The sequence below is a fragment of the Protopterus annectens genome, chromosome 14.part0 (genome assembly GCF_019279795.1).
Source record: "Protopterus annectens isolate FY-2018-M chromosome 14.part0, PAN1.0, whole genome shotgun sequence".
NCBI lineage: Eukaryota > Metazoa > Chordata > Ceratodontiformes > Protopteridae > Protopterus > Protopterus annectens.
The window spans coordinates 177,754,087-177,778,477 of record NC_056748.1 but is presented as its reverse complement, the minus strand read 5'-3'; the positions used below and the strand labels follow the sequence as shown (position 1 = coordinate 177,778,477).

The 24,391-nt window shown below is 43.4% G+C and overlaps 1 protein-coding gene across 1 annotated transcript in view; it reads left to right on the top strand.

Annotated features, from left to right (window-relative positions):
* The window catches only part of RC3H1 (ring finger and CCCH-type domains 1), a gene marked incomplete in the record, with an annotated part of 3,590,040 nt that overhangs the window by 386,646 nt on the left and 3,179,003 nt on the right, over positions 1-24,391 (top strand).

Here is a 24,391-nt window from a genome sequence, read left to right as displayed (position 1 = left end):
TGCACATGAGGAAACTACAGTGGTATCTAAGATCAGTGTGGACTCGTCACTCCCAGTCTCTAGAGTTCAGGGTCCTCCTCCTCCTCCCCTGTTTAAAACAGGAATTGAGATGGTGGGTAGCTCAGGTGGCCCAGAACCCAGGCTCCCCCCTACAAGCTCGCAATCCCTCCCAGACAGTGCACACAAATGCCTCAGATCTGGGATGGGAAGCAACTCTAGGGCAGAGAAAAGTGCAAGGTTTGTGGACAGATTTACACAAACTAGACCACATAAACATCAGAGAAATGATAGCGATCTTCCTTGCTCTACAAGCCTTCCTACCCTGTCTAGAGTGGGGCCCTCTCAAGATATTCATGGACAGTGCAACAGTTCTGGGGTATCTCAACAGACAAGGAGGGATGAAGTCATATCTTCTGCAGACTAGCACTGCAGGTTTGGGAACTGTCCACCTAACACAATTACCCTACAGGCAGCCTACATACTGTCCCAACACAACTCCCAGGCAGATCTTCTAAGCAGAACCATTTCAGACAGTCACGATTGGATGCTTCAAAGAGATGTCTTCCTAAATCTGGTCCACAGGTGGGGTATACCACAAATAGACCTGTTCGCCTCCATAAACAGACAACTTCCTGGGTACTGCACCAGGACACATGACCCCAAGGCACTGGCAACAGATGCCTTCTCTGACCTGGAAGGGGAAATTTCTGTATGCATTCCCATCCTTCCCCTTAATACAAAAAGTGCTGCTGAAAATTCAGCAGGACTCAGCAAAAATCTTTCTGGTGACCCCCTATTGCCCAAGACAGCCCTGGTTCCCCCTTCTCTTTAATGTGTCCAAGGGCAATCACCACAAGTTACCTCCCTCAGTGGACCTGCTCAGATAGTACAAGGGGACTCAAATATACCCACAGTGGCAATCCCTGCACCTCACCCCGTGGCTGATAGGATTCTGATCCCCTAGACATCCACAGACAACTGAGATTTTAGCTTCAAAAAACCAAACCTTTTAGAAAATCTGACCACCTGTTTGTCTCCTTCCACCACAGAGCCCTGGAGAACCATTTCATCCTGGATCTCCAGGGCCATTTTCTTCTGTTACTTACACCATGGAAAGACCTTGCAGGGCAATGTTGAAGCCCACTCCACCAGACCCATAGCCTCGTGTGTCCTTTTTTAAGGGGCTAGACACTTAACACTGTAGTTGAGGCAGCTACTTGGTCCTCAGTGCACTCCTTCACCAAACACTACAAACTGGGCCACATCTCCAGAGCCTGAGCAGGATTTGCCATGGCTATCCTTCATGGGTTCCTGGAAACATCATCTAGGCCACCTCCCAGTTTTCAGTGAGCTTTGGCAGTCACCCATATGTAGAGTACTGCAACATTGGAATAGAAGGACATAGGAAAGTTGTGTAAAATCTTACCATAACCATAGATGTAATGGGATCCTATCTCGCCTACATTCATAACTGATGGGCTCGGAGCCAATCATCGGCTCCGACTCGGCCAACTAGTACACTAGAACGAAGTCTCTTATTGGCTGGGCTACCCTCTATCCCAGGATGCACCACACCTGCTTCCCCAGATCTCGTTTGCTGCTTTACAAGCTGGACGTGGTCTCGACTTGGCTGGAGCTAAGTGGTCTCTTTTTTACCTTTTACTGGTCTTTGACCTTGGGGTTTCTTCTCTGCATTTAATGGGACAGCTGTTTTAACTTGGCTATTTTCTGTATTTTGTGTATATTGTGTATTTCTGTGAAATTTTGTGTGTGAGTGATTGACTTGATACTTCTATATCGCTGTCGGGCAAGGCCCGTTTAAGTTAGAGGGCCTTTGCCGTACTTATTGAAGTTTGTGTAATTTTTTCTCGGCAAAGCCTGTTTAAGTTAGAGGGCCTTTGCCCGTTGTTGTTGTTGTGTGCTTACTGTGTTTCTCTTGTGAGGTAAATCTCTCTCTGGAGAGCTCGTGCCATTGTTTTCTCGCGCTCTGCAGTTTGGCGCTAAGTTTTTTGGTATTAGACACTGCCTTATTTCTTGACAGACATGTCCAAAGAGCAAAAGTCAGGTTTCAAAAAATGCACTAGGTGCAATTACAAAATGTCTATTACGGACAGTCACTCCATATGTGTGTATTGCTTAGGACCTAAACATTTACAGGAGACATGTAGCGGATGTCATGCTTTTTCCTCTAGGGTTCTTCAAAAGCGAAAAAATAAACTGATCTTGAAGGGTCTTAAGCCCTCTTTTGAGGAAGCCTTGGAGTCTTCTCCTACTGTCTCTAAAAAGAAAAGGTCGTCGGCTCCGACAAGTCCGTCGGAACCGACCGCCAAGAAGCATAAGTCGACCTCTTCTTCCTCGGCTCCACTGACTTCGGGGCCGAGGGTCGAAGGGTCTGCCTCGATGCCTCTTTCCTCGGCTCCATTAGTTTTGGAGCCGCAGGTTGGAGTATCGAGAGGCGAATCACCTCCATCGGTTCCGATTGTTTCGGAGCCGGTGGAGGTGTGCAGCTCAGACTCTTCCCCCTCGGCTCCGAAGAAAGCTCCTTCGGCGCCGATTGTTATTCATGCTGTGACTGATCCGGCGCCAATAGTGTTGGAGCCTTTTCAGAGCCGGTCCCCTACATTGTCGGAGCCGAGAGGAAAGTCGTCTCGCCCTTTATCTACCTCCTCTAAATCCTCAAAACTGTCAGATTCTGATTTGGATAGGGTTATTCAGAGGCTTTTCCAGTCTCCAGTTTTTGCTCAAATGGTCTCGGCTCCGGCCCAGTTGGCTTCGGAGCCGATCCCCCCTCCGAAACACTCTATTCCTCCTCCAACCTCCTCGGAGCAGTTGGAGTTGGTGATGGTGGAGCAAGGCGGAGCCGTATGGTCGGAACAGAGACCCCTTCGAGGTCTATCGGCACCGACTATGGTTCCTACCCTGTCCTCGGGTTCAGGGTTTGGTACTGGGACTTCCTCAGCCGGGCCCGAGGGGAACACCTTGGGACTGGGTGCCTCGGTACCTAGTCTTCCCCTCGGAGCATCGGCTGCCGGAATCCCTAGTGCCGTCGTGGCCTCTAGGCCAGTGATCTCCATGGAGTCTGGAGGTCCAGCCTTTGAGGCCATGAGGAGCGCGCTGGCCATGTCCTTGCCGGCTCAGCAGGCTTCCACCTCACCGTCCCTAGACCTCTGGAGACTGGTGCTTCTGCCGTTTTGCAGTACCCTGGCAGCGGGGCCCCAGGGCCTGAGGATACCCCCATCGGGGGTTCCCTTCTTCCGGGGGGTCCATCCGAAACTGCTTCGGACGAGCCCCCACGGAAGAAATTGTGCAAGAGGAAGCACGTAGACTCCCAAGATGAGTCTGTCACATCCGGACACTGACCTCGATGATGCGGAAGGGTCCCCTAAATCATCTTTGGATGATGTCTCTTTCTCAGATATCCTTGAGATTCTGAGACAGAGAGGAGATTGGCAGGCCAAAACCCCTTCCGCTGAGGAGTCAGTCTTCCTCAAGGCCTTCGGGGCCCAGCCCTCCGCCTCCTGGGTGTCTCCGCCCTTTGATGAACTCCTTGATTTGGTTTCTCGAAGGGCTTGGGAACACCCTGATTCTGTGGAACCGGTGCCTGCGAGACCTAATAAATTTCTTTCAGCCCCAGAAGGAATTTTTGACTAAAGGAGTTCCCGTAGATGCTATGGTGGTGGCATCTGCCACACAGCAAGACGTGGCAGAGGCTTCAACGTCTGTCCACCCTCCTAATAAAGATTCCAGGAGCATGGATAGGTACGGGAAGCGTACCCTTTCTTTAGCGGCCTTTACGTTACGGTCGCTGAATTACTTATGTCATTTTACAAGGCTCCAAAGGGACCTCCTTAAAGAACTAAGTGACTCCCTCACTGGTAATCTACCTGAGGCGCTAGCCCCCACTGTTGGCGCCCAGATGACTACCTTATTTTCCATCGTAAACTCGTCCATGAGGCTCATTTCGTATGCGGCCGAAGGGGCGAGTAGAGCAGCAGGAACAGGCGTTGCCCTCAGGAGACACGCCTGGTTACGCTTGTGTTCATTTGCGGAGGCCTTCAAGTCTTCCTTCATGGCCTTTGATGGGTCATCTTTGTTTGGACCCAAGGTGAAGGACACACTAACTCGGTGCGAGCAGGAGGGCAAGACCTTGACTGCCGTTGGGGCCCGCTTTTCCGCTCCTCCTAGGCCTTACCCCAAGGCCCAGAGAGGAGGGAAAATGTGGTTCAGAAAAACTCAGAGGTCTTTCCCTACTCCACCCAGTGATCCCCCCCTCCAGAGGCAGGGGGGGGGGATTCAGGAAGACGCCACCCCAGAGGCGGCAGAGGCCCCCGTAACTCTAGAGACCGCGATTCCTTTCGTGGTTCTTCCTACACTCAACGTCCCTGAGTTGTTGCCCGACTGTGCAGCTCCGGAGCCAGTCGGGGGTCGTTTTGCGGAACACCCACAAGCTTGGGAAGCTATAACCAGTGACCAGTGGGTGCTCCGGATTATAACCGGAGGCTATCTCATCCCCTTCATCAAGCCCCCCCTTCCCTTAAGGGAAATCCCGGACGTGCCACCCAGTCAGCGGGATCAGGCAGCAATAGAGATTTCAAAGCTGCTAGAAAAAGGAGTCATCCAGCCTGTCCCCACCGACCAGATCGGATCAGGAACTTACTCAAGATTATTTTTGGTGCCAAAAAAGACAGGGGACTTCAGGCCCATTTTGGACCTCAGTTCATTGAATCGTTTTGTGGAAATGTCCAAATTCCGAATGGTCACCCTTCAATCCATTCTCCCACTGTTGGAGAAGGATGCATGGATGTGCTCCATAGATCTCCAGGATGCTTACTATCACATTTTGATAGGTCAAGAGTCCAGGAGACATTTACGCTTCCGCCTGGGAGTCAGTCATTTCCAGTTCCGAGCACTGCCCTTTGGTCTCACCACAGCCCCCAGGGTGTTCACCAAGTGTCTGGCAGTGGTGACTGCTCACCTGAGGAGTCTAGGATTCCAAGTGTTTCCTTATCTAGACGACTGGCTCCTTACTGCCACCTCCAAGCGTCTACTATTTCAGGCGCTCATGGCCACGGTCACCTTGGGCCGTTTCTTGGGAATTACGTTCAATTGGCAAAAATCTGTACTACAGCCATCTCAGCGTATTACTTTTATAGGCGCAGAGTTAGATACAAAAAGGATGCGCGCCTTCTTACCGGCAGCAAGAATTCAGGTGTTACAAAACCAAGTCAGATCCTGTCTCCCCCTATCAAGAGCTCCGGCCCATCTGATCCTGCAACTGTTGGGCTCGATGGCATCAACTATACTCCTAGTCCCCTTAGCCAGACTCCACATGCGAATTCTGCAATGGCTTCTGTCGGTTCAATGGTCCTATCAGGAACTCCCCTTGAACCACTTAGTCATGATCACGGAGAGTTGCCGTCGGGATCTGCGTTGGTGGCTCCTCCGATCCAATCTCGACCAGGGGCGACCCTTTATTCCTCAATCCCCCGTTGCCACTGTGACCACGGACGCCTCCCAGGTAGGGTGGGGGGGTCATTACCTGGACAGGTCGGTCCAAGGCACATGGCAACTCCAGGAAGCGTATTTGCATATCAATATCCTGGAGATGAGAGCGGTACTCTTGGTACTACAAGCTCTCCCGCAAGGTCCGATTGCTATACTATCCGACAACATGTCGGTGGTTTGGTATATAAACAAGCAAGGTGGAACCAGGTCATACCCACTGTGCAGAGAAGCCATGAGACTTTGGCACTGGGCGGTAGCTACCAACCGCTTTCTAATGGCAGCGCACATACCGGGGAAATCCAATGTGATTGCGGACAGACTAAGCAGGACCATTCTGTTACCCCACGAGTGGTCCCTCAACCAAAGAGTGGCTGCGAAAATCTTCGCCAAATGGGGTCTCCCTCGCTGCGACTTGTTTGCCAGCCCCCTCAATGCAAAGTGCAGAGAGTTCTTCACTCTGATCCCCTCTCAGGGACAGATTCCCAGGGACGCTCTGACCCACATTTGGCCCCCCGGTCTTCTTTATGCCTTCCCTCCGGTTCCCCTCCTGCCGAGGGTGATACAGAAGGCGATTTACCTGGAGAGCGAAATGATTTTGATTGCCCCGCACTGGCCTCGTCAGGTTTGGTTTCCCTTCCTTCAGAGGTATGCGGTAGAAGGTCCATGGTTCTTGGACCCAGTGCCGGACCTGTTGACTCATCAGTCAGGACAGTTTCACCCGTCTCTCAGGTCCTTGAGGTTGGCGGCATGGTTACTCCGCTTCCATCCTTAATCCGAGACAATTCCCTCTCTCCAGAGGTGATCCACATATTGTCTTCTTCTCACAAACCTTCCACTGTCAAACTCTATTCCAGCAAATGGAAAAGGTTCGCCTTTTGGGCTCAGCAACGAGGTATAGACCCCCTTACTGCCCCAGTATCGGAGGTTTTGAATTTCTTGGCCTCTCTTTTTCAATTGGGCTCTTCAGTTTCCACCATTAAGGTTCAGCTAGCGGCTATCTCTAATTTTCATGCTTCTTTTGAACCTTCATTGATGTCTCACAAACTTTGTAAGTCTTTCCTTAAAGGAGCATGGCTCCGTAGGCCCCCAATATCTCACCCTGTTCCCCCTTGGGACCTAAATTTGGTTCTTGCTGCCTTAACTGCCCGCCCTTTCGAACCAGCTGCTACCTGCGATTTGAAATTTCTGTCCTGGAAAACTGCCTTTTTACTGGCCATAACTTCGGCCAGGCGGGTTTCAGAACTTCAAGCTTTTTGTTCTGATCCTCCTTATTTGATATTTCGCAAACATAGTGTTCCTGAAATTAAATCCCCCTTTTTTGCCAAAGGTAGCTTCTTCTTTCTGTATTCAACAGACTCTAGAGCTTCCTGTATTTTTTCCTGAGTTTTCTAATAACGCAGAATATATTCTTCATCAATTGGACGTCCATAGACAACTGCGTTTTTATTTGAATAGAACCGCTCAGACGCGGAAATCAAATCAACTGTTTGTTTCCTTTGCAATAAACAAATTGGGGCAACCAGTAGCTAAAACCTCCATAGCTAAATGGATTAAAGATTGCATCTCTTTCGTTTATTCACAGGCTAACAAAGAGCTTCCCTTTCCAGTCAAGGCTCATTCTGCCAGGGCAATGACTACTTCTGTAGCTTTTCACTCCAAATTATCAATAGATGATATTTGTGCTGCGGCTACCTGGACTTCTCCGCACACTTTCATTTCTCATTACAAACTGGATGTGGTTTCTCGAGGCAGAGCTTCCTTTGGTTCCACAGTTCTCAGGAGTGTTTTCCAATGAGCCACCCGGGATTTAGGTGCTAGGGACGTTGTCCCATCAGTTATGAATGTAGGCGAGATAGGATCCCATTACATCTTTTAGTTATGTACTTACCATAACTTCGGATGTATGGGATCCATCTCGCCTACATTCATACGTACCCGCCCTCCTTCCCCCTTCCATTGGGGATTTAGAAGAAATGTAGTTCCATTGGAGATCTTCTCTTGAAGAACTTTAGTTGGTTGTAGTAACTACTATTTTTTCTGTGTTTGCATGTAAGTATGAAAGCGAACAAACAAGATTTGGGGAAGCAGGTGTGGTGCATCCTGGGATAGAGGGTAGCCCAGCCAATAAGAGACTTCGTTCTAGTGTACTAGTTGGCCGAGTCGGAGCCGATGGATCGGCTCCGAGCCCATCAGTTATGAATGTAGGCGAGATGGATCCCATACATCCGAAGTTATGGTAAGTACATAACTAAAAGATTCCCTTTTCTACCATTTTGCAGTATTCCTTCCCCTATTGTCAGACTGCACTTGCTCTCCTGGGTGACACTTGATAAGCTATGCCCTTATAGGACTGGCTCTGACTGGGGCTTTCATATGTTCTGAGGGCTGGTGTGTGGAGATGTCACTTTTATGGCCCATGTACCTGCTGCCACGTCAGATGTCTGACGCACCTAGAGGGACTGAAAATCTTTGGAAACCTTGCCAAATGAACTGGAGAGGAGAAGGGTAAACCCATATGTAGAATACTGCAACTTGGAAGAGAAGGAAATCTATGGTTATGGTAAGGTTTTACACAACTTTCCTTTCCATCTGCAAGAACTACTTGACAGCTTTTCTTTCTAGGAAGCAAGACCATACTTGTGATGCATTTAATGTGGAAATACAGTAGTCTATTCATTATTTTAGGTAGTGAAGCATTGTGGATTTAATCTTTCATGAAGTTATGGCAGGGGGTTTCAGCTCAATTTTCAGCTATGAAAGAAATATTCAAGGGGGTTTCTTTACATACTTAATGTAACCTTTATGTAATCTGTGTAAATAGTCTGTTTGTAATATGTAATGCTGGTATTATGTAATGCTGTATCTGCTTACCCTTGGAGCTTTTCTCCCCGGGCCTCTGCTGAAAATGGACATGCATCCAGTCGGACTATCCTGGTCAACAAATGTAAAATAAAAAATTAAAATTAATAAAATAGACAGTAAAACGACAAATTTTTGCGGCAAAACTGTGTAATTTGGTATTGTATATGGTAAGGAGGCTGTGTCCAAATCCCAAAATCTGTTACTTACATTTGCTTTAGAACATTGATCAGTACATTTTAAGGGAGTGGATGTGGCTTTCACAAAGTATTCAATATCTTCACCACTTTGGTAATGGCCACTGATACCTTTAATTGAAACTTGCATAAGGGAATTCTTACTGCAGGTCTCTCTGTTGACAAGACAAGGGTTTTTGAAGCAGTCAGCAAGAGCCTTCTCTTCAGTAAAAATTCAAGAGACTCAGTTTTGGTGAAACCACTCTCTGCTGGTTTTGCATTTACTTTAAAAATAGAACCTTCCACATCCTTAGTAACATCTCATCCTGTGCTTCTGGTACAGTTTAACACAGGTATGCCAGAGGGGTCTATGCTAGGTCCTCTACTGTTCTCTCTCTTTCTCAATGATCTCCCCCTATAACTTCTAAACCTTAAGTTAATATATGTGGATGATATGCTGCTCTTGCAGTCTAGTATAAGCCACTCTGAACTGTAAACCAAGGTAGAGGACAACTTCACTCAGTTATGTATGTCCTGGTCCACCTCTAACATGCTGTTTATTAACCCTAAGAAAACTAATGTCATGGTCTTCACTTAAGACAAGAAATTACCCACTGTCTGTCCCATTCTTTTAGCAGATCTTAATGGGAACATGATACTGAGCCTCACTGAACAAATGTACCTAGGCCTTCTCCTTCATCCTATTCCCTAATTTACTGTATATAGGTATTGTACCCAGTAAAGACATTTCTTATTTATTTATTTGACATTCGTTAACCAGGTTGGTCCATCTGAGCTAGAAGCCCATTTTCAGTGGAGAACCAAAGAGAAAAGCTCCAGGAAATTACATAGAAATATTCATAGAATATAGAAATATATATTTTAAGTTATACAAAATAGTAAAAATAAAAAGTAAAACAGGGAATATGCACAAAAAATTAAGCAAAATGCAGTTACAATAAACAAATAGAATGAGATCAATTTAACAGAATCTGGCAGTTTCAAATATGCACAATATGTATTTACAGATGAGGCATGGAATGTACAATATAAAGGCAGATCGGAGTCCATGTAATATGAGAGTATCAGTAACTACAAAAATAGATAAACTACATGCATAATTGCATTGTTTTTAGTTGTAGTGGATACATAGTTTTCACACTACTACATGAATATAGCTACTTAAAATTGTGAGAAAGGCAGATTTAAAGAAAAGTAGCTGTAAAGTTAGTAGAGAGGAAGAGAAGTGAGTTAAAGGAAGAGAGAAAAGGTCTGACAGATGGGAGGGTTCATGTAGGCTCCTGGCAAGGGCAGATCCATGAGCTTAAGAGAAAAAGTTTTAGTTGCTTTTTAAATTCATTTGTATTTGGGATGTTTCTAATAGAGTTAGGAAGTTTATTCCAGGCTTAAGACACATTGTAATTGCAAAGTAGTTTGCCAATGTTTTTGTTGAGTATATGTATATCAGGGAGTTGTAGGTCAGCACGTCTGAGAGATCTAGTGGGGGTGTAGAAGGAGACGAGGGAGGAAATGGAGGGGCAGGCAGTAGGTTTGTGTAGGATGGAGTGTGAGATTTCTAACGGAGATAAGTTGATGGGGGAATTCTGGCAATTGCAGTTTTTTTTAATGCAATGGCGTGATTTGTAAGGTTGGTTTGTTGCAAATCTGGTGATTTTATTAAATGTCAGAGTTGGGAGATGAATGTGGATTGTAAGTTTGTGAGGATGGGAGTGGCACAGAGAAGGCATGGCAGGAAAACCCTAGCTAGGTATAGTTTGGTGTCTGGTGTAAGGAAGTTTTGTTCCAATGCAGTAATCCTAGTGTTTCATGCGTCTCTCTGATACACTGATGAATATGCTGATCAAGTTTTAGTTTGTTATCTATTATGATGCCCAGGAGTTGAGTATGTAGATCAACTTTGATAACTGTATTTAGAGAAGAGATGGAAAAGGTGGATTTGTGGTATAAGTGATCTTGGTACGTAGAGCAAGAGTTTAGTTTCTTAGGGTTTAGGACAAGCTGGTTTTCATTCAGCCATTTTTCTACAGTGATGAATGTGTTTTGTGTAAGTGAAGGAAGATGACATGTTAGTGGTGGTGATGAGGGTTGAGTCATGTGCGCATTGGATAAGAGTCGAGTGGCCGCAGGCAGAGGGGAGGTGGTTGCTAAAGATGTTGAATAGAAGGGGGCCTAGGATAGAACCCTGGGGGAACCCCTGTTTTTACAAGCAAGAAGGGGGAGCAGGAAGTGAACCTTAGGACAGATTGTAGTCTATTAGTAAGATGGAGGACCACTGCTAAAGTGGGAGGAGAGAAGGTTAAGATCAGTTAGTATTGTTAGTAGTTTAGAGTGAGACACCTTATGTGCTTTGGATATGTCAAGGAAGAGACAGGACACTAGTTGATTATTATCTATGGCCTCAGCAGCTGTTTGAGTAAAAGATAAGAGGACAAATAACAGTACTGTGCTTTGGTTGAAAGCTGTGTTGGGTAGGGGTTATGAGGTTTTCATGGAGTTAGGTATTTAAGCAACCAAGAGTAGGTATACTTGAATTTATAAAGTGATGATAGGATGGCTATTGGTTTAAAGTTAGAGGGGTGTGTGGAGTTACCTCCTTTCTGCAGTGGTATAGTGTAGAAAGATTTTCAGATGTTTGGAACTGTTCCTTCTTGCACAGCTCTATTTGTTACTATAGAAATAGGAAAGCTATGGATTGAGCAGCAAGCTTGAGAAAGGGGGGTTAGTTTATCAGCAAATGGGGAGCAGGGTTTAAGTTTGTGAAGAAGAGAGTTGATATCGGAAGCGAGGACAGGTTTAAAAGAGAGACTGTTTTTGTTATGAGTAGGAGAAGCAGAAGAGTTTGGGGGGTTTGTGTTATGGTCTGAATTAGCTGGCTTGTGGATAGTGTCTATCAAGTAGTTATTAAGCAGGGTATCCGTCTCCAGCAGTGAGTTATTAGGGAAGGGATTTGGGGTTGTGGGGTTACCATGGTGAAGGATATTAGTGATAGCAGGTCAGAATTTAGGGTTGGAGGAGATGAGTTTTTGCTGTATTATAAAAGTTTTTCTTGTCATGGTAAATTATTTTTTTTGTAAGATTTCTGATTTCCTTGTAATTTTGTTTTAGGGTAGTAGATTTGGTTTTCTGCCAGGTTTTTCAGATACTGACCCTTTTGTGCATGAATGAGTGGGTTTCTTTTGATAGCCAAGGTGCATAGGTAGCTTTTATCCTAATTTTTCTTTGGGGAGCAAGTGAGTCTAAGATGTCAAGGAAAATCTGGTTACATTTTTCAACAGCTTCATTAAGGGGAGGTTGGTGAAGGAAGGACCAGTTAATGGATGCCAGTTTAGAGTTAAATGGTTCAGTATCTAAGGAGGATAATTTGCAACAGTCTGTGTATGTGGGATCTAGGTATTTGGATAGAGTGTGTCTCTTGTCCAGTCATGATAAAATAGACAAGTCTTTGTGGGTTCTGTTCAAACAGCTTTATTATGTACAAACACTTCAGGATTGAGGCTTAACTTTAACTTGGATAAACTTATAAACAAACTAGCTATTAAACTCATACATGCTCACTCTCTGGCTGCACTCTCAAAATGGCACTGAAGCTAGCACATGCTGACCTTGAAACGCTTCTTAAAGGTACTGCATATACGCACTATATATCCTCCCTCTTTTAGAAATCAGTAATGCAATATTGATGGCATTAGTTGACATGCAATCAATACAAGTATTCTGTCATGCAATTATACAGAACTAAATACATATAAGCAACTATTATCCAGGTTGCTGTGTATTTCACACTAGGTCTGGGAATACGACCAAATTGTGTGACACACAAAAATAAGAATTAGGTCTAGCAAATGGGACTCTCTCTGCTGAATATTCAACCTTGGTAACATCAGGAACATCATGAGGAATGGAAATAGAAGTTAAGACATGTTCTGCAACAGGATGATTGTCTGGATTGCTCAGAGATCTAGTCTTTATCACAGGAACAATGCTGTGATGTCGATTCTGGTACAAAAAGATGATGTCTGTGATTTCTCCTGTACTCCACACCCTCAGATTCTACAAAGTACATATACCTGTTACTTGAGCAATCAGGTTAAAACCTTTCACCGTTTGTATCCTCACTGTCTGTCCTGTTTTCAATGGGTGAAGAAATCTGCTCGATTTATTATAACTGGACTTCGGAAAGAATGCTTTCCGAATAATTCAGCTCCAATTGTCCTGTTGTTGTTAGGTTTAGGCCTCAACAAAGTGGAACTAATAGGCAGTGTTCTGTTTTGTCTGGATAGAAGTCTCTGAGCAGGCAAACCAAGTATATCATCACAGGGTATGTTTCTGAGACTGAGTAGATTCAAAGAGACATTGGTATTATCATGCTTTGACCTCTCAAATAATAGCTTTAACTCTGTACTGCATGTTTAGCTAGTCCATTTGACTGTGGATATTCTGGACCAGTAACAAGTACAAAGTCCCATTCTTTTGCAAATTTCTGAAACAACTGACTAGTAATTAAGTACCACCATCAGAAACAACTTTGTGTGGACTACCATGGACTGATAAATGACATTTCAACTTGGTGATAACAGCAGTGGACATTAGGTAGTAAGTCAATCTCAAACCAGTTTGAATAAGAGTCTACCAACAGTAAGTAATGCTGATTGATGTCCTCCTATTCCCATGTTGCAATATTCTGCATATGGGTTTACTCTTCTTGTCTCGTGTACATATGGCCAGTATACAAGTTTTCAGTCCCTCTGAGGTGCGTGTGATGTCTGACGTGGCCAAGGGAACATTGGGCCATAAAAGTGACATCGGCATGCACCAGCCCTCAGAACTTTTCAGCTGCCAGTTGTACGCCAGGTGTTACCGCTACCGCTGTCATCGGATTCTACTAAACTCTGATAAGTACCCGGTTGGGGACCTTTTCAGTCCTTTAAAATTTGTATTGCCTGCTAATGTCATCCAGAAAGGGGAAGTGTCAGTGCAGCCGCCAGATCCCCCACAAGGGCGCCCATAAGTGGGTTTTCTGTTTGGGTTGGTCGCACGACCTTAAGGCCCTGCACTATTTGCCAGGCATTTGTACCCAAGACCCTCTTCAGCCGCTTGCATGCATTAAACCTTTATCTAGAAAACCAACACCTTATGCAGATCACTTTAGGGATGGAGGGCTCCTCAGATGTTCCTTCAGAACTGTAGAATAAATCCAGGAAAAGTTGACTACATAAAATATAACAAACCAGTCAGTTCCTGGTTACAACATGAACCTTTAAAAGCACTGGCACAAACGGAGTAACAGCACAGCCTCTGTAAACTCAATTTATTAGTTTAAAAACATATAGGTTGAGCGCTTTCATCTACTAAAATAGACTTCATCAGAACAATACTCATCACACAATGTTATCCTTAAATACCAGTTCAAACCAATCACATTTAGTTCATTTGGCTCCAAAATTAATCCTTAAAGTGCCAGTGTTAGTATTAAAATCTTATACTCCCTATTAACTTAAATACTACTATTACATACAACTAAAATTAATAAAATACAGTGTTGCTATGAATAAAAAATGAACGGAGTTCATATAATATCTATTTGTATACAGTATATGTAAACATTATAAATAGTATAAATAGTATAAATAAACATATTTTAATGAAAAATTTTTTGTATATGTGTATAAAACCATACCATACTAATGTCTACAGTTCTCCAATATTGGTTTAATGGATATATACTCATTAATACCCAGGGGCACCGAGGCATTCAAGCAGATCTGCCACCTTGCCTCTTTTTCCCCCAGTATTTTCTTTATATTACCACCCCTGGGGTTGTGATTTACTAACTCCAATATTCCAAATTGAAAAGTGGAACATGTGGCACTAACATTGAGATGTTTCCACAGAGCATTGTTCCCATCCTGTTTCCTAATGCTATAACTGTGGTCGTAAATCCTATTCCTCAAGCACCTGTTGGTTTTTCCAACATAAAAACTTGGACACTCAGTACACTTTGCTAGATAAACCAAATGCTTGGACCTACAGTTACCCTTCTGGAATTTAACAGTCGTCTTGTTTATATTCTCTAAAACAATAGAGGGGGTATTAATAATGTACCTACACTGATTGCAAGTACCACATTTGTGTGTACCATTCCGTCCTTTATCATTGTACTTGTACCTATTTTTCTTCTCTAATTGCATTTTCATGTTTGTACCATTCCTAAACACAAAATGGGGCATGTCCCCCACTATCCTGTATATATTACTGTCAAATTTCATAATGTTCCAGTTTTTATGTATAATAATCTTAATCTCCGTACTATACGGTGCATATTGTATGACACATGCCCTTTTAAAAAATACATCTTCAGGATTATTTTTGTCTGTACAATTAGTATATATTTTCTTATTATTGTTGGTAGTTGTTCCCCCACTGTTAATGGGGCCAACCCCTAAAAGGGGTTTATACTTTTTCCCCCACTCACTTTTCACATAATTGGTAACATCAGTCACCATTGCATCAGGGTAACCCCTACTCCTAAAAAAAACCCCAATCAAATCCAATTCACTGTTTAAATCCATGTATTCTGAAGTCATTCGGGCTGCTCGAATACATTGCCCTTTGATAATGTTCCTTTTCTGTCCCAAAGGATGACAACTAGTATATTCCAAATAGGAATTGCTAAAAGTTTCCTTCCTGAAAACATTAGATTTAAATTTCCCATTGCTTAATGTTATTCTAGTGTCCAAATAAGAAATAGATTCCCTTTCAACATTAAATGTAAATTTTAAACTTTGACTACATAGGTTTAAATATTTTTTAAATTCTTCTACCTTCTGTAGATCACCCCTCCAAATTACAAAAATATCATCCAAGAACCTGAGGTAGCATATAATATTGCTGAACCAGTCAGTATTGAATATATATTCGTTTTCCCAGTCCAATAGAACCATATTGGCATATATGGGGGCGCAAGCTGCCCCCATAGCTACCCCTTTCCTTTGTTTATAGTATTCACCTTCGTACATTATGTAGTTGTGTGAAAGAACCATATCCATGAAATCTAACACCAGGGAAATTTTATCCCATGACAAGTTACCATATTTCTTAATGCTTTGATAAAATCTGGATAGGCCTTCCTCTTGAGGAATACTCGAGAATAGGTCGACCACATCAATTGTTATTAGCCACTCCCCTTCAGATGCTAATTCTGGCTGCAGTCTCCCCAGGAAGTCCCAAGAGTCTATTACTATATGCCCAATTTTCTTGTATATAGGTTTTAACCACATATCAATTACTTTCCCAAATGGGAACGTCTTTGATGCACTACCAGATATTATTGGCCTGAAAGGGGGATCAAAAAAATCCTTATGTACTTTAGGGATCCCCACTATAGTACTAATTATGGGGTGTTCAACTCTTAGGAAATTGTATAAATCCCTATCTATTCTGTCTTCCAATAATAGGTCTTCTAGGTACAAGTCTACCTTATGGTACCCAATATTTACCTCATTGAGGGAGGATATAATATAATTGCCTGAATTCAACAAAATACTATTAATTTTATTTATATAGTCATTGTTTGGGTATATGACCGCCCCTCCCCCCTTGTCGGGTTTCATAATTCTTATATTATGGTTATTTTGGATGTCCTTCAATATTTTAGATTCATCCCTAGTTAAATTGTATTTCTTTTTCAGTGTACTACATTTGTTCCCATATATATACATCTCTTCTATAACCATTTTTTCAAATGTACCCAACAAATTGTTGAGTGGGGGTGTGTATACACTCTTCTTTTTGAACTCTGCTTCTCCCCCGGTTTGCTTACCATCAAAAAAGATGGCTAAATTTAGTTTCCTTAAATATTTCTTAAAATCCACTATATAATCAACTACATTAATATTCATATTGGGAACATATTTCATCCCTTTGGCTAAAAGTGTAAAATGTTCCTTTTTAAGCTCAATACTAGAATAATTGTAAATATTGAAATCGCCGTGTCTACTAATGATATCATTAACTTTCACAATACAATGGTCATCCACTAGTTGTCTTGACTTCTGTAACCCCCCTGTCCTCCCCTGTGACTTGCACTTTCCATTCTTGTTCCTTGGTGTCCTTCCCTCCTGGGGTCCTCCCATCTTGTATCTTCCCCTAAAAAATCCGGGGACGGGGGTATCCTACGTTCTACATCCCCTCTATAATTCCTTCTGTTACCTCTATACTGGAATGTTCCATGTCCTTTAGTATAGTATCTATTTTTATTATTGTTATTATACTTATTGGTTGTATAGTTATTTTTGTCCCATCTATACACATTCCCCTTCCTATATTGTTCGATATCCCTTTTCATTTTACTACATTTCCTCTCATATTGTTTCATGACCTGACTTTCAACCCATGTATATTGGGAGTTTAAAAATAATTCAAATTCATCAAAAAGCAAATCATTTTCAATAGTATTATTGAGTTGATCCAATTCAGACATTAAAATACATATTTTCGTATCATTACAACTGACTATGAACTTCATAAATGTAAAGCCAAAGTTGTTAAACATTTTAGTACATTCTTCTTTAGTACTACCATCCAATTCTATCCCCATAAGATGCTTGAAAAACCTCAAGCCCATGGGTACTATTGCATTGTCCAAACATTTTTTCAAGTACATATTCTCTAGTTGTAAACTTTTCAAAATTTTTAACTTTTTTCCAAAATCGAAAATAATGTCTTTAAATGTTTAGTTCTCGACCCTATTATTGTCATTGCTGCTTTCTTTGTATTCCGATCCAAACCCTCCTTCAAAATTAAAGTCACCAGCCAAAAAAGTGTTGAAATTGTATTGCCCATTATCGTTTCCATGATTACTAGTGTGTATGGGTTTTACAGTACCTGCACGCATGTCCTTGAGCCCCATGGCGTACGTCTTCTTCGGCACAGTCTGCTTGGGTTTAGCGCCTGAAATATTGTATTCGACCTCCGATCCACATCCACTTATCCTTGTAGTGCACCCTACGCTCTGATTGTCGTCATGGTGGGATCCATAAGAGGCTTCTCCATTCGAAGGAACGCCGTTCACCTGACCGTTGGGTAATGAATCCCCAATAGTTCTCTGGACCTGCGTGCGCGATGATGTCATCCCTCGCTGGGTCCTCGCCTGGGAACCAGGTTGACTCATCATTTCAAGTAGTCTAGTTAGTTCCCCTCTCATAATGGCCATTTCGGACTGCAATCCACGAATGTCTTCCCTCCTCGGGGAGAAGATAGAGGGTAGCTCGTCAAGAGAATCCATGTTGTCGAGTTACAACCAAAAAATGTAGAATAAATCCAGGAAAAGTCGACTACATAAAATATAACAAACCAGTCAGTTCCTGGTTACAACATGAACCTTTAAAAGCACTGGCACAAACGGAGTAACAGCACAGCCTCTGTAAACTCAATATTAGTTTAAAAACATATAGGTTGAGCGCTTTCATCTACTAAAATAGACTTCATCAGAACAATACTCATCACACAATGTTATCCTTAAATACCAGTTCAAACCAATCACATTTAGTTCATTTGGCTCCAAAACTAATCCTTAAAGTGCCAGTGTTAGTATTAAAATCTTATACTCCCTATTAACTTAAATACTACTATTACGTACAACTAAAATTAATAAAATACAGTGTTGCTATGAATAAAAAATGAACGAAGTTCATATAATATCTATTTGTATACAGTATATGTAAACATTATAAATAGTATAAATAAACATATTTTAATTAAAAAATTTTTGTATGTGTATAAAACCATACCATACTAATGTCTACAGTTCTCCAATATTGGTTTAATGGATATATACTCATTAATACCCGGTTCCTTCAGAACTGCCGAAAAAGAAGGCCTAGACTCTATGGCCTTCATCAACTGCTGAGCTTTTTCTCTCCGGTCCTCAGCCTGGGGCCAACTCCAGCCTGATGGAAGGATCTGGATCCGCCGTATTGGATAGAGCAGCAGGTACCTATGTGGATGCCACACAATCCCCCGGTGAGAGCACATCCGACAGAGGCTATACTGCCCTCACCTGCAAATGCCGGGGGGGGGGAACTAGCATTTTCCGAAGGGCCGCCTGATCCCTCCAATCCTTTAAAGTCTCCAGACCCCAGGCTTCAATAGATGCCAGTTAGGGCCCCTTAAAAGAAAGGAAAAGACTAAGCACATCTCTCCTTCTCCTGAAAGCATGCCTGATTGGCAGGCTTTTAGTCAAAGCCTTTTTAGTGCTTTCCTGTCCTTGAGGCCTACCTCCACTGTGGGTACTCTCACATCCCCTTCACTCCTGAGCCCTAGGCCTCAGACCACACCACTTGGGAAGGGGAGAATTTCTCAGATTCCTCAGAGGAATCGCTATCTTATACTTCACAGATTTCATCTCCTTTGGCGTATGGCTCCCCAGAAGAAGATTCTGTGGACCCTGACTCCCCAACTGAAGACTTAACTTTTGGAGAAACTGTCTCCATGATGAAGGAACACTTCAAATAGGAATTCTCAGAAATGACTGAGATTCAAAAAACATACTACGACCTTGTCCAGATGGGAAACCCCACGCCCATCTACTGTTCCACCCATCCTTCCTGCTATTTTAGATGCCTTCTCCTCAGCATCTCTTAACCCAAACTCCCAATCCCCCTGCACCACGCAGACAAGACAGACTTTACAAGGTGGGTGACACCGCTAAGCACCTTAAGTGTCCACCTGCCGACCCAGCCACTATATCTATATCTACAGACAAGGCCTCTAAGCTCCTGCCCACTACCAACCAAACTGCAGAAGTGTGCGAACCAAATACTCCACAATAAAACCACTGGTATATTGAAGCTGTAGAAAATGCTGGTAGTCCACAAATTAAAGCAAAAAAGTTTTTTGTAAGAGAATAGAAAGCTGGTAAGCGCTTTCGTCCTCAACAAAAGAACTTCATCAGACAAATTAAAATCAAGCACGGAACACATTTTAAAGACTCCCTTTGTGCTTCACATGATAGTAGCCACTCTCCCTAAGTAACAAAAATTTAAAAGGGCAATACAAACTGTGATGTCAGTGACAAAATGTTAAATAAGTACATGTTAATAGATATAAAAAATATATAGAAAATATATAAAAAAAAAGATCCACTTCACAATTTTTTAAAAGAGCAATGAATAAATATATAAATAAATAATCATCTGTTTAAAGCTCTCAATTTTAAAAGGGAATTCATGGAGAGGGATTAATTTAAACCTGGCCAGTTCGCATTTAATAACAACTGCCAGTATAATTCTCTCTTTTCTAGTAAGGCAGACCATGCACCTACCCTGATATCCATCGTGACACCATCAAGAACAAAAAAAATTAAAAGCGTAGTCCCTGTTCTCTGAGGTATGTTTATACAAAGCATTTGTGTCTTTGCCTGTTCTTATTTCATACAAATGTTCATATATTCTATTTTTAAATTTTCTATCAATTTTTCCAATGTAAAAATAATCACATAGGTTACAGAGGGCAGAATAAATAATACGATGTTCATTGTGTTTCACTGTTGCGGTCATTACACTTGGGTTATCCTGCTGGCAGGCTACCCGCAGTCGGCCTGAATTCCAAAGTCCTGATCTGGCGTCGGTTGCTGTCGCCTCTTCCTTGACGTCAGTGCGCGAGGGGTATAAAAGATGCAGCCAACGCCATTTTCTTCAGAGTTTCTTGCCGCGCGGTGCCAGAAGCAAAAGCAGTTCGCAAGTGCCGGTTGGCCGACTCCTGAGATTTTTGAAATTGAATTTCAGATCCGAAGTCTTCTTTAAAGCTAAGTACCCCGTTGGGGAAACTTTTTTCTTGCTCCAGACCAATGTCAGAAAAAGTTAACAATTGTATTTCTTTTGGGAAGCAAATACCTCACAAGAATTTTCATTCTTACTGTATTCCTTGCCTAGGCCCTGACCACGATGTAGCTAGTTGTCGGTTTTGTGCTAGTTTTAACCAACGTACTATTAAGCGTCAGTACGATTTTGCTTTTCATTACTTTGGCCGAACAACCGACGACCGGAATTCATAAAAAGCGCAAGGAAGAAGGAAAGGACAGGCATCCGAGGTCCAAAACCGAACCCTCTAATAGGCCAGTCGCCGGTTCGCCTGTTCTCAGTGAGGCGCTTTCACAGCCCCTGACACCCGCTACATCAGAGCCACAAGCCGCCTTAGACTCCCACGTGGAGACAGCTATGCCCCTGGATACTCAAGGTAGTGGGCCTTCGGAAACTAATTCCTCAGATGGGTCCGGAGCCACTGAGCAGGCATCGGCTTCTGAGGGTGTTTTCAGACCTACACAGCTTTATATCAAGCCAACTTCAGCATCCAAGACAAAGACTAAAACAGTTTTAAAGACAGACAAATACAGCATTCTCCAGGACAGACTTCCATGCCTAAGAAACAGATGCTCAAAATGGCCGAAGACCTTATTACTTTGATCAGGGGTTCCCATCCCCCTCCTAATAAGAGGCCTAGGCATGATACTGAATATGATTCCTCTGATCAGGTTTCCATTTCCTCTGACTCCTCTTCAGAACAGGGATACTCTATTCCTCCCTATGAGGATTCTGATGCTGAATAATCTATTCCTTCAGCTTCTCCTCCTGAGGATTACTCGTTTGGGGAAACCCTGCATACCATGAGGGAGCATTTCCACTGGGAGAGCCAAGATTATTCAGATTCTAAGAAAAGGCTCAGAGACATTCTTCTACTACCTCAGCACAGACCTCTTGCTATTCCACCTGTTCTAGACATTGTAGATGTATCTTCAGAGTCCGGCCCGTCTCCCAACTCTTTACCTCCTGCACCTGTTAAGCCAGACAGATACTACAGGGTTCCAGATTCTCATACATTTCTATATAAAAACCCTGCTGCTGACCCAGAAACTATTTCTCAGGGTCCCAAAGGGGGTCAAGGCTGCTACTGCAAAAAACCCTGTCCCCTCAGATAGAGATTCTAGGGCACTGGACAGATGGGGGGAAAAAGTTTACACTTCTGCTACCTTGGCTGTAAGGGCTTTAAATTGTCAGTTTCATATGCTTAAATATCAGCAATACTAGATGTCTGTTAAAACAAAAAATGTCAAATTCTGAATGTTCTGAAAACAAGGAATTGCAGCATTTATTGCATGCAGCTGAACAAGTGGGAAAATGTAGTTTGCATTGTGGTTATGATTCGCTGGAGGTCTCTTGCAGGGCCGCTGTAACAGGTTCTGTTATTAGAAGGCATGCTTAGTCAAAGGAACAGACTCTGCCTGATCATGTTAAAGCAGAATTATTGGATACTCCATTACAGCATGATACTTTGTTTGGTGTTAAGGCAGATGAGGTGTTGAAGAAAATGGAGGATAAAGCTAAATCTATGCAGACAGTGAAGGATTTCTTACAGGTACAGCCACCCAGATTTAGCAGGAACTGGGCTTCTAAGAATTGGTCCTTTCCCGTGTCAGACAGGCCACAAAGAGGCAGATACAGATGCCCTAGAGGCAGACAACAGCCCCAGGGCTCATACAGGCCCAAACAATGGGGTGCTTCTACCTCCAAAAGCAGCGAAGACAAATCACAGCCATATAGGAAACAGTCCCAATGACTTCCCTCTGCCAATGCAAAGCACTTATCTTTTGGCAGCACCCTTAGGGGGAAAGCTAGCACTTTTTTCACAAAATTGGCACACGATCACCCAGGACAAATGTGTCCTAAATATAGTCTCTCAGGGCTACAGGTTTCACTTTCACACCCTTCCAAAGGCAAAGGTATGCGAGACCTGCCACACAATCAATGGGCAGAGGCACAATAACAAGATGTTCATCGTGTTACCCTGTTGCAGTCATCACACTTGGGTTATCCTGCCGTTAGGCAGACCCGCAGTTGGCCGGAATTCCAAAGTCTTGGTCCGGCGTCCTTTGCTGTCGCTTCTTCCCTGATGTCAGTGCGCCAGGGATATAAATAATGCATCCGACGCCATTTTCTTCAGTCTTTCTTGCCACGCGGTGCCCTAAGCAGAAGCAGTTCGCAAGTGCCGGTCGGCCGACTCCTGAGATTTTCGAAGTCTAATTTCAGATCCGAAGTCTTCAATAAAGCTAAGTACCCCGTTGGGGAAACTTTTCTTGCCTCAGACCGATGTCAGAAAAAGTTAATAATTGTATTTCTTGTGGGAAGCAAATACCTCATATGGATTTTCATTCTTACTGTATACCTTGCCTAGGCCCAGACCACAACGTCACTGGTTGTCATTTTTGTGCTAGGTTTAATAAGCGTACTATAAAAATACGCTTTGATTTCACATGACACTACTGCGGTAGAAAATTTAACTATACGATGCTGTCAGAGCAACCGACTACCGGCGTGCACAAAAAACGCAAGGATAAGGACAGGCAGCCTAGACCCAAGCCAGACTCCGAGGCCTCGGCTGGACAGGTCTCCGGTTCACCGGTATTCAGTGAGGCTCCGACGCAGCCCCTGACTACCACAGATTTGGAACCCGAGACCGCTTCGGAGCCTTTGGCGGAAAGTGCTAGTCCGACGCAGCCGTTTTGTTTAGCTCCTACCGACGACACTACAGAAAGAGATGTCGGTGTTGCAGAAACACCTTCAGTTTCTGAAGGCATCTTCAGACCGATGACGCTCCCCATCAAAATGTATCCTAAGCCTACGACTCCTATTAAACCAAAAAAGACTGCACTTCAGTCTCCCGTTCAAGGCCACATGCCTAAGAAACAGATGCTTAAAATGGCTGAAGATTTGATGTCTTAATCAGGGGTTCCCAACCCCCACCCGACAAAAGGCCTAGACAAGAGGAAGATTATGCTTCCTCTGAACAAGTGTCTATTTCCTCAGGCTCCTCTGAGGACCAAGATTACTCCTTTTCCCCTTATGAAGATTCTGATGCTGAGGATTCTATTCCCTCAGCTTCTCCTCCTGAAGACTACTCCTTTGGGGAAACTTTACACACTATGAGGGAACATTTTCACTGGGAAGGTCAGGACTACTCTGACTCAAAGAAAAGGCTCACAGAGTTTCTTTTACTCCCCCAGCACAGACCACTTGCCATCCCCCCAGTTTTAGACATTGTGGATGATGTTTACTTAGAATCTAGTTTGAACCCAGATTCTCTGCCTCCTGCTCCAGCCAAACCAGACAGATACTATAGAGTGCCTGACTTCCACAAATTCCTTTATAAAAGCCCTGTTGCTGATCCAGAGACTATCTCCCAGGGTCCCAAAGGGGCTAAGGCTTCTATGGCAAAAAATCCTGTACCCACTGAAAGGGACTCCAGAGCACTTGACAGGTGGGAGAAAAAGGTTTACACCTCAGCCACTCTAGCTATGAGAGCACTAAATTGCCAATTTCACATGCTAAAATATCAGCAATTTCTAATGTCTCAGTTAAGACAAAAAATGAGCACACTCCCTCAACAGTCTGAATTGAAAGAAATGCAGGATCTGTTGCATGCAACTGAACAGGTGGGCAAACATACTTTACAATGTGGGTTTGATTCCTTAGAGGCTTCCTGCAGAGCAGCTGTCACTGGGTCTGTTATACGTAGGCATGCTTGGTTAAAGGAACAAGCTCTGCCTGATCATGTTAAAGCAAAGCTTCTAGATGCTCCCTTACAGCAGGATGTTCTATTAGGAGTTAAAGCAGAAGTCGTCTTAAAGAAAATGGAGGATAAGGCAAAATCTATGCAGACAAAGAATTTCTACAGGTACAGCCCCCTCGCTTCAGCAGAAATTGGCCAACAAAAAATTGGTCCTTTCCAGCTACTGACAGACCACATAGGGGTAAATACAGACGTCCAAGGGGCAGAGG